General features: G+C 39.2%; 1 protein-coding gene across 1 annotated transcript in view; it reads left to right on the plus strand.

Annotated features, from left to right (window-relative positions):
* Positions 1-17,656, plus strand: part of LOC126412077 (N-acetylgalactosaminyltransferase 6) — a 154,622-nt gene that overhangs the window by 46,720 nt on the left and 90,246 nt on the right. The gene's annotated exons all lie outside the window — the stretch shown is intronic.

The raw sequence follows: 17,656 nt of genomic DNA on the forward strand, positions 1-17,656 counted from the left end.
GAATGTTGCCACGTCACTAAACACTAGGAATGGAAGAAGACTGACATTATTCATCTTGCCAAGAAAAATGTTACAGAACTCAACACGTTGTTGTTTGTCACCTTCACAAAGTGCTTGCAGTAGCTGAATTTTGTATGGTTTCATGTGTAAATGTCGATGCAGCACATGCCAGTTGGACAGCGGGGGCATGTTGAGCTGTCGAGCTGCTCAGCAAATGGATTTCTGCAGACTCCTTATGAAACTATGGCGGATGCATTTGACGTCTGTGTCAGACACTCTGGGGTGGCCTGGCATACACAAACAACATGTTTCTTGGAATTGTTCATGCCACTGCCCAATACTCTGTGCTATAGGAGGATCCACACCATAGCTAGTACAAAAGTCAATCTGAACTGTTTTTTACTGACCCGCATTGCACAAAACATAGAACACAAAATACTTTCTGCTGTCCTGACACCATTTTTACAAGAACTGACTTGGGCACACACTGCTGCTACCTAGTGGGAACCACATAAAACTTGAGAGTTTGCTCTTTCCAACAGTACATTGTTCACGCACATATCTCAAATAACATGATAGTTATGATTTTTTTTTTAATCAGATGGTTGTTTTTTATGCACCCTGTATATCATTAAAAAATTACTAAAGTATTTTTAAAGCTACAACTATGAACATTGACTTTAAAAAAATGCATTTCAGTGTTTTTGGAAACTGAATCCCTGATCGGGTGAAATAGGGGATGAGACTTTTTTTTAAAATATTTGATTGTGAAAGATAAAAATCTATGAAAATTTAGATGTAGCTTCCCAGTTAGAAATAAAAAATGTGTTTCACTGTTTTTGGTAATCAATCCTATGAGGGTGAAACAGGATTAAAATTTTTTATGGAAATATTTCATTGTGCAAGCATTTCTGAAGGTAAATCTATGAAAATTTGTATTTGGCTTCTCTGTTAGAAATAAAATACACACATCACTGTTTTTGGAAATTCAGCCCCTAGGTGGTGGAATGTTTTGTGAAAATATTTCATTGTGAAATCATATTTAAAGCTAACTCTTTGAAAATTGGTGTTTTATTTCTTGGTTGGAGGTGAAAAAATACATGTTTCACTGTTTTTGGAAATTCAACGCCTAAGGGGATGAAATAGGATCAGACTGATTCACTGACTCATCTTTGCTCAGTCCAAATCGCTAAGGATAGAAACTTAAAGTTTGTAGAGGATGGGCTCTTATACTTTACTCATCATTTAAGATGGGATTGTCAGAAATGCCACTCCTAAGGGGGTGAAATAGGGGATGAAAGGCTTTTTGGAAGTATGTCACTATAAGGGAAGTTTTGAAACTAGAACTAAAATTCAACCAGTAAGGGGGTAAAATAGTGGGTTAAAGGTTTTTGAAAATAAATAATTACTAAAGAACTACTAAAGGATTTTTAAGGCTACATCTATGACCATTTTTATTCTACTTCTCAGCTAGAAATAAAAAAAAAAATGTGTTTCAGTGTTTCTGGAAATTCTACCCCTAAGGGAGCTCAAAAGGGGATGCAAATTTTTTAGAAAATATTTCGTTATATTAAAATGATTTTAAAGCGAAATTCATGAAAATTGGTATTTCATTTCATGGGTAGATATGTTTAAAAAAACATTTGCCATGAGGCGAAATCTGCTATGGAAATTTCTGTATAAGAATGCAAAAGGCATGATTAGCAAACACTTTGGACTCCAGCTACCATAATCACATTTTGGTCAGAAGTACGTTTGGAAAAGACCATCCTTGTGTGGCCTTAATTAGTGTGAAAAACTTAAAAGGTTTTGTAGTTTGTAAACAACATAAAAATAAAAACAAAAAATTTCTACAGGCCATACAGTCTATGCGAGCAGAGCAGCGGTCGCAAAGCTAGTTTTTATATATTCTGTATATTCGATGTTTGTATAAATACCAGTATTCTGTATTCTGGTACATTCTGTGTTCATATAAATAGCTGTACTCTCTGTACAGGAATTCAGTTTTATTCTGGATGTACATTGGTGTCAGTGATAAACTTTCTTTTAGTTATGAGTGTTGCACTTCATTAACAGCATTGCATTCGGATTTGGACTTAGGTGTGATTTTGACATGGCAATACATGTTTATGATTAAAATATTATGTACTCTTTTAATTCTATTCAGTAACTTTCCAATATGGGGTCTTCATTTAAAAAAATTTGAATTCTGTCTGATTTCATAGTTGACAGAGGAATGAGGTAATATCTAGTAACCTCTGTACCCGTTAGCTCTAAAAAAGCTGGAAACCAATTTGTAGCCTACAGGATTGTTGAGGATATTAGGCTTGCTAATACCTTCAGATGTACCTACAGTGAATACACAATGAAGTTATTAATGTAATGTCAGGTTTAGCATCTTTACAATCATTCCAATGAAAATAATCAATTTTTGACAGTGTAATGTAACTAGATAGATAAAAAAAAAAAAAAAAATTCTACTCACTAAGCAGCGGCAGGAGAACACACACATACACTATGTGATAAAAAGTATCCAGACACCTGGCTGAAAATGACTTACTAGTTCGTGGCACCGTCCATCTGTAAAGTTGGTATTCAGTATGGTGTTGGCCCACCCTTAGCCTTGATGAAGCTTCCCCTCTCGCAGGCATATTTTCAATCAGGTGCTGGAAGGTTTTTTGGGGAATGGCAGCCCATTCTTGATGGAGTGCTGCACTGAGGAGAGGTATTGATGTCGGTCAATGAGGAATGTTATTGTCATGTAACCACTCCGCCACAGGCTGTGCATTGTGAACAGCTGCTCAATCATGTTGAAAGATGCATTCACCATCCCCAAATTGCTCTTCAACAGTGGGAAGTAACTGGCTCAGAAATCTGGCACAAGAAAAACTTTCTTGTGTGTGTGTGTTCTTCTACTGCTGCTTAATGAGTAGATTTTTTAAAATCTATCCAATTACATTATATTTACAGTTATTTTGTTTGCTAGGTAAAAGAACTTCCACTTCTGTATTGGATACTTGGTCTGTATTTTAAGGCTTGGAGCAAGTCATTTTGGAATTGGTCCCTTTGCTGTTTCAGTTATTCTCTCTCACATTATTTTTTCGAAACCTTTGTTGATATCTGATGCAAGTCTCTTGTTATAAATTGGATTTAGGTGTAATCCATGCACTGTGAACTAGTCCTTTTTGTAAATGTTTATGTCAAGAGCCATATTTGAACTTTGCTTCTCTTCTGGCTGCTGTTGAAAATGAAGGAGCGGATTCCTTAGAAACTTTCACTATCTTTGAAAGTTTACCATTATACCTCCAAATGAAACAAGATATAAATACGTTAGAAAATCATATGAAGTCAAGTATTAACACATGAAGTTGACACTTGGCTTACACATACCAAAATAATAGAAACAAAGTTGGACACATATTGATGTCATATCTTTGGTGTCGAACCAAAAAAGAAAATTGGAGTGTAATCTCTCATAAATATGTCTCATTTGAGGTGGAGCATTGGGGTGAGATTGGAAACTGATGGGAACAAATGCAGAGTGTGTCTGTTGTGCCTAGAAGAAACAACAGAAGTCCAGAATCAGGACTGCCACTTCACTGAATCTCAGACTGTCAGCATTGTTCATGTGGTGACAGCTATAATGTCAATAGCAACTGTGTACATCATAGTCAGAATATAGTACCAGTTATCCAACCCACAGTTAAACCAGACTACTTCTTGGCTCATTGTAATTTTATGTCCATTGATTTAATTAGCTTCCTTGTGAGAAAATAACACTATTTGTAATATCAGATTTCAAAATTTATTCATAAGCAGAGTACTGACAGTACTTGAGTTAACTGGCAACTAATAGCTGAATTGTTAACACCTGTATGTCTGTGTGAACATTTCTGTAGAAGTTTTTTGAGGCAGTCTCTGTGTAGTTTTCTACATGCAAATTTCTCAGTATCAGAGTTAGTCCAAGACTAATATTCATTTCAAAAACGTAATAGTGAAGTGAATAGCTAAATGGATTTTTCTGCATGTTGTGTTTTCGTCAGGACTGTTTATAGAAAGAGTACAGGAAATACATTGCCGCTGTCAAGTACTTTGTAGGAGAATATGCGTGCCAACCGGTAATGAATAAACTTTATAATTTATCTGAGACAAGCTGATAATCATGATAATACGTGTTTCAGAAAATGTGGGAATTTGTTAGGAAATTGATGCAGTGTTGTGTTAATCATTTTGAACGTTTCATTAACCCAAGATTACAGCAAGGTGCCAGACACCAACAGCACAGCTACCGAGGGACAGCAATCACTGGCTGAGCTCAATACTGGCAATGAAGGACCAACTGTTGTTGCAGTTTTTATTCCAAAATCTGGTTTGATACATCTTTCCACCCTAATCTATCCTGCGCAGTCCTCTTCATCTATGTATAGTTGCTGTGACCTATATACATTTGAACTTTTTATTGCATCCAAGCCATGCTCTCCCTCTACAATTTTTATCCACACTTTCCTTCTACTACCAAATTGGCAATTCCTTGATGCCTCAGGATGTGTCCTATCAACCGATTTCTTCTTTTACTAAAGTTGTCTGATAATTTTCTCTTTTCCCCAATTCAGTTCAATACCTCTTTATTGATCCACCCATATAATTTTTAAATATTCTTCTGTGGCACCACATGGCTTCAGAAAAGGTTTCTAAATACTTAAATTTATATTTGATGTTAACAAATTTCTCTTTTTCATAAATTCCTTTTTTGCTGTGGCCAGTCTGCATTTTATATCCTCTGCACTTCAGCCAGCATTAGTTGCTGTGCTATTAAAACAGTGAAGCTCACTGACCTTTCAGTGTCTCATTTCCTTATCATTCCATCAGTATGACATGATTTAATTTGATTCTATCCCATTACTCTTGTTTTAATTTCATTGGTATTCATCTTATGAACTATTTTCAAGACACTGTTCACTCCAGTCAACTGCTCTTGCAAGTCTTTGCCATCCTTGACAAAATTATGAAGTTGTCAATAAACTACAAAGTTTTTATTTCTTCTCCTTTAATTTTATTTCCCTTTTTAAATTACTCCTTGCTTTCCTTTATGGCTCACACAATGTGTGATAGGCTACAGCACTGTCTCACTCCCTTCTCAACCATTGTCTCCTTTGTATTACATTTGATTCGTATAACAGTAATTAGTTTTCCTTACAAGTTGTAGATATTACCCCTGCTGCTTTCAAAATCTCAGTGTGTGTTCTAGTCAACATTGTCTAAAGTTTTGTCCAACTTACTTACGCTATAAATGTGGGTTTGCCTTTGTACATTTCATCTTCTAATCTAAGCTGTAAGGTGAGTATTGCCTCAAGTGCTCCTACACTTCTCCAGAAACCAAATTAATCGTCTCCGTGATCAGCTTCTACCAGATTTTCTGTACTTCTGTAAATAAATGAGTTAGTATTTTGCAGCCATGACTTGTTAAAATGATAGTTTGGTAATGTTCACACCTGTCAGCAACTGTCCTCTTTGGAATAGGAATTATTATATTCTTCTTGAAATCTTGTGGTATTTTGCCTACTGATATACAGGGATTGGCCAAAATGTGGAAACACCGTGAGACATGCATGCTTGAATATAAATGTAGATGCTGGCCAAGCCTGCAGGTTATATTGTAATTGACCATGAGTGACACCTGTGTAATGTCTGCAATACATTGCAAGTGTCAGTCATGGTCAGAACACTGTTCTGTGTAGTTGTGAGTGCATTATGTCTGAGCTCACTGAATTCAAATAGTGGCAAATCATTGGTACTCATGTGGTGGGTGCTTCTGTAACCAAGGTAGCTGAAGTGTTTGGTGTTCCAAGACGCACAGTATTGGAAAATTTTACCACATATGGGGAAGTGGGAAAATGTCATCCATTAAATCACAATGCAGATGAAATTGTGTTTAGAGTGATCATGATTGACTGTCACTGAAGAGAATTGGGATGAAAAATAAGGAGACATCACATCAGTGATGCAAGTGCTTGTAACAGGAAAATGTGGTACTGAAGCCATAAAACCTGGGCTAAGGAGAAATGGAATTGATTGTGTAAGTCGTGTTTCATACTGTTCCCAACTTTTGCCTGAGTTGTATCCGAAGACCGAAACATGGTGGGGGTTTGGTGATATTTGGACAGCCATATCGTGTTAGTCAATGGCCGCCCTGGTTGTTCTATAAGGTTGGATAACTGCCAAGGATTGTGTGACTATAGGGGACTAATGACCTGAGAAGTTGAGTCCCATAGTGCTCAGAGCCATTTTTTGATTGTGTGACTATTTTGGCTGGTAAGGTCCATCCCATGATACAGTTTATACTCCCCAATGCTAATTCTGAGTTTCAAGATGATAGGACCCCTTTTCACGCAGCTTGCATCATCCAGGACTGGTTTTTTGGCATAAGGATGGATTGCTGGATTTCCTGTGGCCACCTTAATAAACCAGATCTCAGTATAATGGAGATTACATAATCAGCTGTGGGGAGAAGTGTGCATGATTGCTATCCACTTCCATCATCATTAGCTGAACTTGCCGCATTTTTGCAGGCAGGATGGTATAAGATTCTCTTGCAAGCCATACAGAACCTGTATTTAAGCATTCTGAGATGGCTGTAAACTGTTTAGAATGCCAACAAGTTTTCTAAACTGTATTTTGGGTATGGTAATGTCTTATGTATCTTTCATATCCGATGGAATAGTTATGTCATTGCTGGCTCTCATGTTGACTTAGGGCTTTTCCCTGTCAGTTCTCTGTGCTGTATCGTATCTCCCAAAAATTCTCATCTTCAAACAATGGAAAGTCCAGGATGGAATGACAACAGTGTATGCAGGATATAGTGCCACTCGAGACAGGAGAGGAGAGAGAAGTGGAGAAGAGGAAATTGCTGTGTAGGTCTGTTGGTGGTGTAGAAGGTATGTGCAGTACTGGTGTGAGAGAAGAGGAGGGGACAGGCAAACGGAGAAAGTTTGAGGCCTGGGGGGGGGGGGGGGGTTATGGAAACAAAGGATATTTTGCAGGGAGGGTTTCAATCTGTGCATTTCAGAAAAGCTGGCATAGGTGGGAAGAATTTAGACAGCACAGGCTATGAAGCATTCAGTAAAGGGAAGCACATCGTGTTGGGCTGTATGCTCAGCAACTGATTGGTTCAGCAGTCTTGGCTACAGTTCGGCTGTGGCCATTCAAGCAGACAGATAGCTGGTGCTTGTTGGCAGTCATGCCCATATAGAAAGCAGCACAGTGTTTGCAGCTAAGTTGGTAAATCAAATGGATGCTTTCACAGTATTCAAGTAAGTGGCAGTGATAGGGTGTGTAGGGCAGGTCTAGCGTCTAGATTATTGCAAGGTTATGAGCCAGTAGGGCAAGGGTTCGGGAGCAATGGCGAAGTAGGTATGGACAAGGAGTGGGTGCCTATGTTTGGTGGGCAGTGGAATATTATTGTGGGAGGGGAAGGCAGAATAGTTCTCATTTCAGGGAACAATAAGAGGTAGTCTAAACCTTGGTGAAGAATGTGTTTCAGTCGCTCCAGTCCTAGGCGGTATTCATGAGAGGAGTGCCCCTTTGTGGCCAGACAGTGGACATGAGGTGGATGGACTGGGGAGTCAAGTCATGGGAGATTTGTTTCTAGAAAAGATTGAGAGGGTAATTTCAGTTGTGGAAGCCACAGTAGGATCCTTGGTAAATTTGGAGAGGGACTGTGCATCATTAGACGTGCGGCTAGGCTGTTTGATTCTGCTGGAGTGTGGAGAGGATGTCCTCGCCCTCAACCTGACTCATGATGACGTCATCAGTAAACCTGAACTAGACGAGGGGTTTGGGATTCTGACTATTTAGGAAGGATTCCTCTAGGTGGTCCATGAATAGGTTAATGTAGGATGGTGCCATGTGGGTGCCTATTGCTGTATCATGGATTTGTTTGTAGGTGAGCCCTTCAAAGGAGAAGTAACTGGAGTTGAGGCTATATCTGGTCATGGTTATCAGGTAGGAGGTTGGAGGTTTGGAGTCATTCTAGCACTGGGATTGATAGTGTTTGATAATAGCAAAGTCATGGGCACTGTGTACAATGATCAGCCAGAACATTATGACCATGGACATTGTGTCATTGTAAACCCATCCAGGCAATAGCAGCGTCACATTGCAATGAATGACTGCTAATCAGATACACACATTGTGCATGTAGTATCACTGAGTTTGCTATCTGTGTGTAGAATGAGGAAGGGATGTAATCTAACTGAGTTTCACTGAGGGCAGATTGTGATGGCCTGGAAGCTCGGCACGAGCATTTTGGAAATTGCATGACTTGTCGGATATTCGAAGAGTGCTGTGGTGAGTGTCTTCTACACCTGGTGAAACCAGTGTAAAACGATGTCCAGACATCATGGCATTACAGATATTGGATATTGTAGGCTGGCAGACTGGTAAAAGAGGATAGGCAGCGAACTGTATTGAACTAATATCACACTTTAATGCTGGGCAGAGTAAAAGTGTGTCTGAACGCACAATGCACTCAACACTCTCAACGATGAGCCTTCGCAGCCAATGACCCATGCACGTGCCAATGTTAACAAATGGTCTCAGCAACTACTACTTAAATGGGCACTTAACCATCAGCATCCGCTGTTGACACAGTGGCAGAGCGTTGCATGGTTTGATGAATCCTGATAACCTTCTTCATCATGCTGTTGGGAGGATACTACTCCTTTGTCTTCCAGGGGAACAACTCCATTGACACCTGTACTGTGGGATGGAGACAAGCTGGCAGCTGCTCCATTATGCTCTGGGGAACATTCACATGGGCATTATGGGTCCAGTGATGCTCATGCTAGGCTCCATGAATATTGTATGCTGATTGTAGACCAAGTACATCACTTCATGATGATCATGTTCCCGATGGCAGTGGCATTTTTCAAGATAATGCGCCACAGGCACAAGGTCATGAGTGTGATGGAGTGGTTCATCGTAAGCAGGGCAGACTGGTAAAAACAGGATAGGTAGTGAACTGTGTCAGAACTAACATCAGACTTTAATGCTGGACAGTGTACAAGTGTATCTGGACATACAGTGAACCGAACACTTCTAATGATGGTCCTCCGCATCTGACGACCCATGCGTATACTGATGTTAACACTATGACATCAGAAACTATGACTGAAATGGGCACGTGACCATCGGCACTGGATGTTTGCGCAGTGGCAGAGCGTCGCGTGGTCTGATGCATCCTGATATATTTTTCATTATGCCTATGGGAGGGCATGAATCCGTCGTCTTCCAGGGGAAGAGCATGACACCTGTATTGCGGGATGAAGATAGGCTGGCAGCTGCTCCATTACACCCTGTGGCACATTCACATGGACGTGTATGGGTCCAGTGGAGCTAATGCAAGGCACCATGACAGCCATGGTGTACACTGGTTGCAGACCATGTACACCCCTTCATGATGATCACGTTTCCTGACGGCTGCAGCATTTTTCAGCAAAATAATGCATCATGTCAAAAGGCCAGGAGTGTGTTGGAATGGTTTGAGGAATAAAGTGGAAAGTTCCAGTTGGTATGCTGGGCCTCCAACTTGACAGGTCTGAACACAAACAAACTCATCTGGGATGTAACTGAACATGGCGTCAGAGCTCATTGCTCCCCTCTCCAGAATTTATTTGAACTAGGTGAGTTGTGTGTGCAGATGTGGTGCCAACTCCCTCTAGCAACCTACCAAGGCCTCATTGCCTCCATGTCATGATGTATCGCTGCTGTTATCAATGCTAAAGGTGGACATACCAGCTATTAGGAGGGTGTTATAATGTCCTGGCTGTTCAGTGTATGTTAGTGTAGAGGGTGGTGGCATCAACAGTAATGAGCAGGGTGATAAAGGGGCAGGAACTGTGGAGAGTCGGTGGGGAAAATAATTGGTGCCATTTTTGTAGGAGGGTAGGTGACTGGTAAGCTGAAGGTTGTTTGTCAACAAGGGCAGAGATTCTCTCTGTGGGCCACAGTAAGCAGATTAACCTTAAGTGCTTCACTTTAATGACTGCTTCATAGCTTGGGCCACCTGAATTCTTCCCTTGAACACCAGCTTTTCTGAATTGTGCAGGTGGGAACTCTCCCAGCAATGTATTCTTTGTTCCTATAATCCCCCTGGTTGCCGGCCGCGGTGGTCTCGCGGTTAAGGCGCTCAGTCCGGAACCGCGTGACTGCTACGGTCGCAGGTTCGAATCCTGCCTCGGGCATGGATGTGTGTGATGTCCTTAGGTTAGTTAGGTTTAAGTAGTTCTAAGTTCTAGGGGACTGATGACCACAGATGTTAAGTCCCATAGTGCTCAGAGCCATTTGAACCATTTGAACCAATCCCCCTGGCCTCAACCTTTGCTAGTCCCTGCCTTCCACCTGCCTATTCCTTTCCTTGTCCAGTATTAGACATGCCTTCTATCACACCAATGCAGCTATATAATCCTTTCTCCTTTCCCCCCCTCTCATCTCTGCACCTCCCCACCCCCCGCCCCTTGTAAACATCCCCTTGATGCTGCACTTAACAGCCCTAACTAGTCCCCAGTTCTAGCATTCTTTTTCATTGTCTGTGTCCACAACTCATTGCCTCTGTTACTTCATCTTCTCTTTCTATATAATGTTGTCTTCAATATTGTTTCCCTTATGTAGCTCAATGTATTCCTTCCATGTTTCATCCTTTCAATAGTATGGAACATACCATCTGAGTTCTTAATATTCATACACATACTTCCCTTTTCTACAAAGGCCTCTTTAATTTTCTTATATGCTGCATAGCCATGCTCACTTCTACAACCTCGCATTTATCGCACAGCTATTCCAATTTAGCAAGTTTGCTCTTCTTGATAGTATCGTTTATTTTAGATGTTTGTATTCCATTTTCCCTGTTTCACACTTCTGTCAATTAAATTTAATGTCAAACACACTGTACTGGTTAATATAACCATCCCGTGACTTTTCCTACCTTTCAAAATTTAATATGTGTCGGCTTACTTCCAACAGGGAAGTTTAGTTTCTCATCACTTGTATTACATATTAAACATGTCGACTTTACTGGTGTCCTCCAAAAGCAGTAATTAACATGTTTTCGCTGCATACATGTCATCTCTGTAAAGAGCTGAAGATGGGGCATAGTTATTTGCAGGTTGCTGTAATTGGAGACGAACCTAAAGATCTAATTTGAAAGACTCAAATAAATTAGTAAATAAATAAAAATAAAATACTGAGAATGTTGAACAACCGTAAAAAACCATTAAAAGGCATTACCAACTGTCCTCTGACATATTGTACAACTGAGTACTGTGCTTACATGTGGCCAGAGAAACTTAAAAACTTAACTCAAACTTAACAAGAAGGCCCAGAGGACCACAGAATGTTGACTGGCTGCTGTGTCATCCTCTGCCGTATGGCATCATTTAAGTGCGGTATGGAGAGGTTTGGGATCAGCATATTGCAGTCCCAGCCATTGTCACCATCCCAGACTTTGGAGCCACTAGTTCTCATTTGGCATGATGAGGCTGAATGGCGCCCAATCTAATGCTCTCACCAAGTAAAAATCCCTGTCAGTACTGGGAATTGAACCTGATTCCTCTACATAAAGGTAAAAAATGCTGACTTCTCAGCTGTGGAAGTGGGTGACATCTGGGTATAGAAACCTCAAGTAGCTGAGGCAGTTGTGCAACTTAAAGAGACAGTGCGATAATGTGAAATCGTAAAAAAAATACCTCCCAGCTCTATCAAGCAAAGAAATGCCAAACATGCAGTTATTATAACTATAAGAAATTAGCAATTAGAAAACAAATAATTGAAGTTTCCTCGTACTTTAAGTTATGGACGAGCCTAAAATACTGCAGGGTGGGGAGCTGCTATTGCAGCAACTACAGTGCCTACTTTCAATCTCCTAAGTAAGATTGGAAGTGTTACAGATTTTTTTTTTTTTTTTCCATGATCATCTGTCGGCAATCGTGTAAAAATGTACAACTACATTTATAACCATTCTCCACAAGCCAGTGTATGGTGCATGGCAGAGGGTACCTTGTACCACAACTATTAATTTCCATTCCTGTACCACTTTGCAAATAGAATGAAGGGAAAATGAGAGTCTATATGCCTCTGAATGATCCCCAATTTCTTTTATCTTTGTGGTCTTTACACGAAATGTATGTATGGCAGTATAGCGTTCTGCAGAGTTGACCATTTGTTTTACATACTATTGCTCTTGTCTTTCTAATTGCTTTGTAGAATTATGCCTAGACATTTAATGGACATGACTTTGTCCAGCAGCACACTGCCAATGCTGTATTCAACATCAGGGGATTTTTTTTCCTAATCATCTCCATTAACTTACATTTTTCTGCATTTAGAGAGCAAGTTGCCATTTGTCACACAAATTTGAAATTTTGTCTAAGCCATCTTGTATCCTCCTGCAGTCACTCAATGACAACCTCTTCCTGTACACCACTGCATCATTGACAAACAGCCGCAGATTTGCACACCCTGTCTATCAGATCATCTCTATATATCTGTGCTTGCAGTGGATAGTGTGCCAAGTCCAAAAAATAGAATTCTGGGAAATCACAATTCAAAGTTAGGCAAATAATGCAAAATCCTGTAATGGTGCCAAAAAATTATTTTTGTGCTTATTGTATTCCCACACTGTTTCATCAGTATAAATTGATTTTCTGTTTAAAATGAAGTTTAGTCACTGATGCTCAACACTAAAGTTAGTGTGCATTAAAAATTGTGGGCTTGACCCAGTGCACACTCATGAAATTGTTCATTCTGGATTTGAGCTGTAGTGTAAACTTGGGAAAATGTGGTTCTGCAGGCTCTTATGAATGATTAATAAATTAGTAGATGAAGCATCGTTATTCAGGAACATAAGCAGTTATTCTATCAAAATACTGGAAAAGCACAGTGAACAAAGATAATAGTAATGTACAAAAAATTCATGGTTTTTCATCTGCATCATCTGTACCAGGGTAAATATTGCCAGCACTGCTTAATGTTGGCAAAAATAATCTTTCTTTTTCTCAGGCAAAATGTTGCATGGTTTGGAATACTTCAGAACAGGTTTCAATATTTGCTGTTTTCTCTGACTCCTGAGGCTCACATTTTAAATGGTTCTTCCTCTTCCAGTGATGATTTGTAAAGAATAAAACCTGGATGGTCTATTTTGAAATGAAGCCACCTGACCTGCCTCAACTGGTATGGGTTACTGTTGTTGTCTTTGGTGCATATTGTTACTGGGTTTTTAAGAGGACAGTGTAGTAAAAAAAAATAATTTCTCTGTGTTTTGATGGCAGTGAAACCTTTTTTTTCCCCCAGTTTGTCTAATCAGTTGTGTCCACTAGTGAGGGTGTTCTACAAGTCCTTTGAAAGTTTTCCTCTTCTGCTCTATCAAACTGTGTGATGAGTCACACTCCATGTGGGTGTGTCCAGGAATAAGAAATTTATGATTGATTATTTCCAGCCGGCCGGAGTGGCCGAGCGGTTAAAGGCGCTACAGTCTGGAACCGCACGACCGCTACGATCGCAGGTTCGAATCCTGCCTCGGGCATGGATGTGTGTGATGTCCTTAGGTTAGTTAGGTTTAAGTAGTTCTAAGTTCTAGGGGACTTATGACCACAGCAGTTGAGTCCCATAGTGCTCAGAGCCATTTTTGATTATTTCCAAGGTAGGGGACTTCTGAAGTACAAACATGCACATCACTGCAGTCAACTGTGTTTATTTTGGCCTGGATGGCTGTCTGAACATGTTATTAATGTTTTAACTTCTAATTTGATGTTTTGAATGAATTTGTACAAGCAGGATCCCACCCACTTCATTAGCTCCTCTTGCAGCTTCAGCTTCATGCCATAGATAACAGTATGTCAATCCCTTCCCTTACTTCTATATTGTTAGATTGTATGTCCACAACATACATTTGTAAAATAATATTAAATTTTTGAGTGGAGGAGTGGGCAACATTGCTGCAAATGAAATGTAATGGTCTCTGTTTTGTTACTGTTCCTTGTAATTTTGTCATCAGCTGCCTCGTGATGTTCTTTCATAACTTTCATTAATTCAGGTTTTTGACTTTCTGTAGCAAGCTTCAGTAGCATTTTCATTTTGTTAGAGGTCGCATGTGTCCACTCTTGGTTATTTTATACAGCGTTTCATCTTTCAGAACTCCTCACAAAAAACTTTGTAGGATTCATTGATGTTAGCCCTGATTTGTTTTAGGTTACCCTTTGTCTAGGGATGTATCATATGGTGTGGGGCCATGAACATTTTACTAAAGTCTCTTCTTGAATAGTGACTCTCATAGGTTGGAATTTTCCAGAGACATTCTCTGATACCAGCTCTAAAAGTTTTGTTGTTTTCACTCTTTAGCCAATCAGTATCTTGCATATCTGTTTGAATCACTCCAGACGGAATTGCTTATTGTTTGAATAACTGATTCCACAAATATCTTGTTTACACCAATTACACCCATGGAACATGATTTTGCAACCATGTTCTTTCATAATTAAACAGTACCTAATAATGAGACTGTAACTGCCTTGCAGCAGTGTTCTCTCCAGAATTTTTTTTTTTTCTGGGTCTCTCAGTTCTATGTGGCTTGAAATGCACAATAATCTCCAGTTGAAATCCCCCATTCCCAAGTACTCCTTAAATTATATTTCACGTCTTTCACCTGTTAGTTTTTCTGAACAATTATTCCTGCATGAGCATAAAGTTTGATTTTTCTTGGGGTATATTTTGTTTTACCTCCCTTCAACCCCAAATTTCAAAGCATGTTACAAGAATCCCTTTTCTGCCATGTTTCACCCTTCAGCCCTCTATTCCTGATAGCTCCTTTTTTGTGAGACATTTTGATGGCAAATCATCACTCACCTTGTCATCAGATTCTCTGATAATAGGATCACATAGTCATCTCCTTTTCTTCAAAATTATTGGGCAGTCACCATTAGAATTGAGGGATTGTATCAGCATTTGGTCTGTGGTTGGTACATGGTTGGGATGTGCCAGGACCTGGAAAAAGAAGACACAAAATCCTTTGAGGAAACAGGAATTGCTTGTTAACTTGTGGAAAACATTATTGCAAGACTATTATTCATATTGCTTGTTTTGAAAACAGATAATTATTGGTCTTGTCACTTGAAATTTGGTGCACGGTGGCCCCTCATTGATGGTCTTCATTTTTAGTGAACCTCTGCTGTGATAGGTATACCAACGTATGTCTGTAAGTAGATACTTATGTATTGAAAATACAATAGTACCACGGTAAGAAAGAAAATGAAGAAGACTTACCTGGTTCTGCATTTTGAGCATGAGTGTGAATGAGCTCCTCCTCTTGATGTTCATTGAAGTATTGTGCGTATGCTTGAAAGCCATGCACATTAGCTGTGTTGTGATCCATGAGAGAGTGCTATGAAAGAGTAATACTGTGAACTTCTGATAGAGCCTGCCCATGGGCAGGTGTCTATTTAAACTCTGCCATGCTATGCTTGCGCTCAGTTATCATGTTATTGGTGCTTGCATATATTTGCTTTATCTTATTGTGTTCGGTGTATTTTATGGCAATTGGTGTACATGCCACAGTCTAATAATTTTGTGCTAACAGTCTTGATTGTGTTGTATGTCCAAGTTACAGCATTAATCACTGGTCAGCGGTGTTCGAGATCTCAAGTTATGATAAGTATTGCAATTGGTAACATTTTTTATTCCCAAAACTCAAGACTTGACTGATGATGGCATGGCACATAGCATAGGTTAGTAGACTTGACCCATAATACACACTCCCAACCACATTGAGCTCATATAATAATCTGTCATATCAGGATAGTCAGACTTGATAATCTATTCACTGAACCAAAGCTGTTCACTGAACCAGGTGAACATTCACAAACATAACCCACTACAGTATACACTAACCCATTGCTCAGCAAGAGATGCCAGTAGTATTTGACACAGTGTTCCCAGACAAAAAGTGAAGTGCCTGGGAAGCATTTGTGGTTTTAACTCATTTTCACTACTTTTGAACGTGACACACCATCCACTGCAAGCACATGTATAAAAGAAAATGTCCTAACTAATTCACTGATTCATCATCATCCAGTCCAAACCATTAAGGATAGAAACGTGAAATTTGGAGAGGGTGTTGATCTGATACTATAGGCATCATTTTCAGAATTCTAACCTAAGGGGATGAAATAGGGGATGAAAGGTTTTTTGAAAATATGTCATTACTAAGAAACTAGAACTTTGAAACTGGTATCGGGTTTCTTGTTCAGAATTATTGGAAATTCAACCCCTGAGGGTGTGAAATAGTGAGTGTAACTTTTTTTGAAAATGAATCATTATTGAAGAACTACTAAAGCATTTGTAAAGCTACATCTATAAAAATTGGCATTTGCCTTCTCAGTTAGAGATAATTGTGGTTTCAGTGTTTTTGGAAATTCAGCCTCTGAGGAGGTAAATAGGGGATGAACATTTTTATGAAAGTATTTTGTTATTTCAACACATTCTTACAGCTAAGTATATGAAAATTGCTATTTGACTTCTCAGTTGGAAATAGACGTGTATGTTAGGGCATGAATGTTTCTGTGGAAGTTTCACCACAAGATTTCTATGAAAATATCACCACAAGAACTCAAAAGACCAGATTTAAAAAAAAAACCTCCAACCCCAGGTACCAGAATCACTTTTTGTTGGGAAGTACTTTTGGAGAAGATCTTGCTTCTGTGGCCTTGATTAGTGTGAAAAGTTTAGATGATGATACAGTTTGTGAGCTAAATCAAAGAAAGCTAAGTAAGAGTCACAACGACAAATTAGTTTTGTCAGAATTGCATAGAAAAATAAACGGGTTTTTAATATATTAATTTTTTAGTAGGCCTAATACATGCTTATAAAATTATTTTTGTGGCAATTACTACGCAAATTAACCATTACTGATGGCAAAATAGATACCATGTTTAAATGTGATTCCATACACAGGAATATCCATTTGAGATGACGAGGTACACTGTTTCTAGATTTTTGATTTGTACACAAACAATGTGTGTAAGTATACATAAATGCAATTAAATTAAGAAGAAAGTGCAAATCTTATATGAAGAATTGATTTATTAAATTTCAGTACCCTGTCTGCAGCTTAGTTTGCATAGGCTAGATGCACTGTTTGTACAATGAATGTAACACAATACAAAATCAATCAATGAAAAAAAAAAAAAAAAAAACTGTGCAGAGCGTACACTCTATGTGAGCATGGCGGTGGGCGCAAAGCTTGTTTATGAATATAGAGAATAAGTGTGGTCCTATCTCAGTTTCATGGGATAGTTCTGGCGATATGCTTGTCTCTGATAAACACTCACTGTTAAGGACAACATACTGGGTTCTACTACATAAGACGACTTCGAGCCACTCACATCTCTGGGAACCTAATCCACATGCTTGGGCCTTCATTAACAGTCTGTAGTGGGGCATCGTGTCAAACACTTACTGTAAATGTAGGAATATGGAAATACATAATGCACGAGACAAACATTTAGTGATTGGAGTAATGCAGGCAATGAACCTCTTCATTTAGCGTTTCTATAAGATTTTACACTTACTAAGTCCAACTTTCCAGCTGTGCATATGATCCTTTGAAAAA

This window comes from Schistocerca serialis, chromosome 7 (genome assembly GCF_023864345.2).
Source record: "Schistocerca serialis cubense isolate TAMUIC-IGC-003099 chromosome 7, iqSchSeri2.2, whole genome shotgun sequence".
In the NCBI taxonomy this organism is placed as follows: domain Eukaryota; kingdom Metazoa; phylum Arthropoda; class Insecta; order Orthoptera; family Acrididae; genus Schistocerca; species Schistocerca serialis.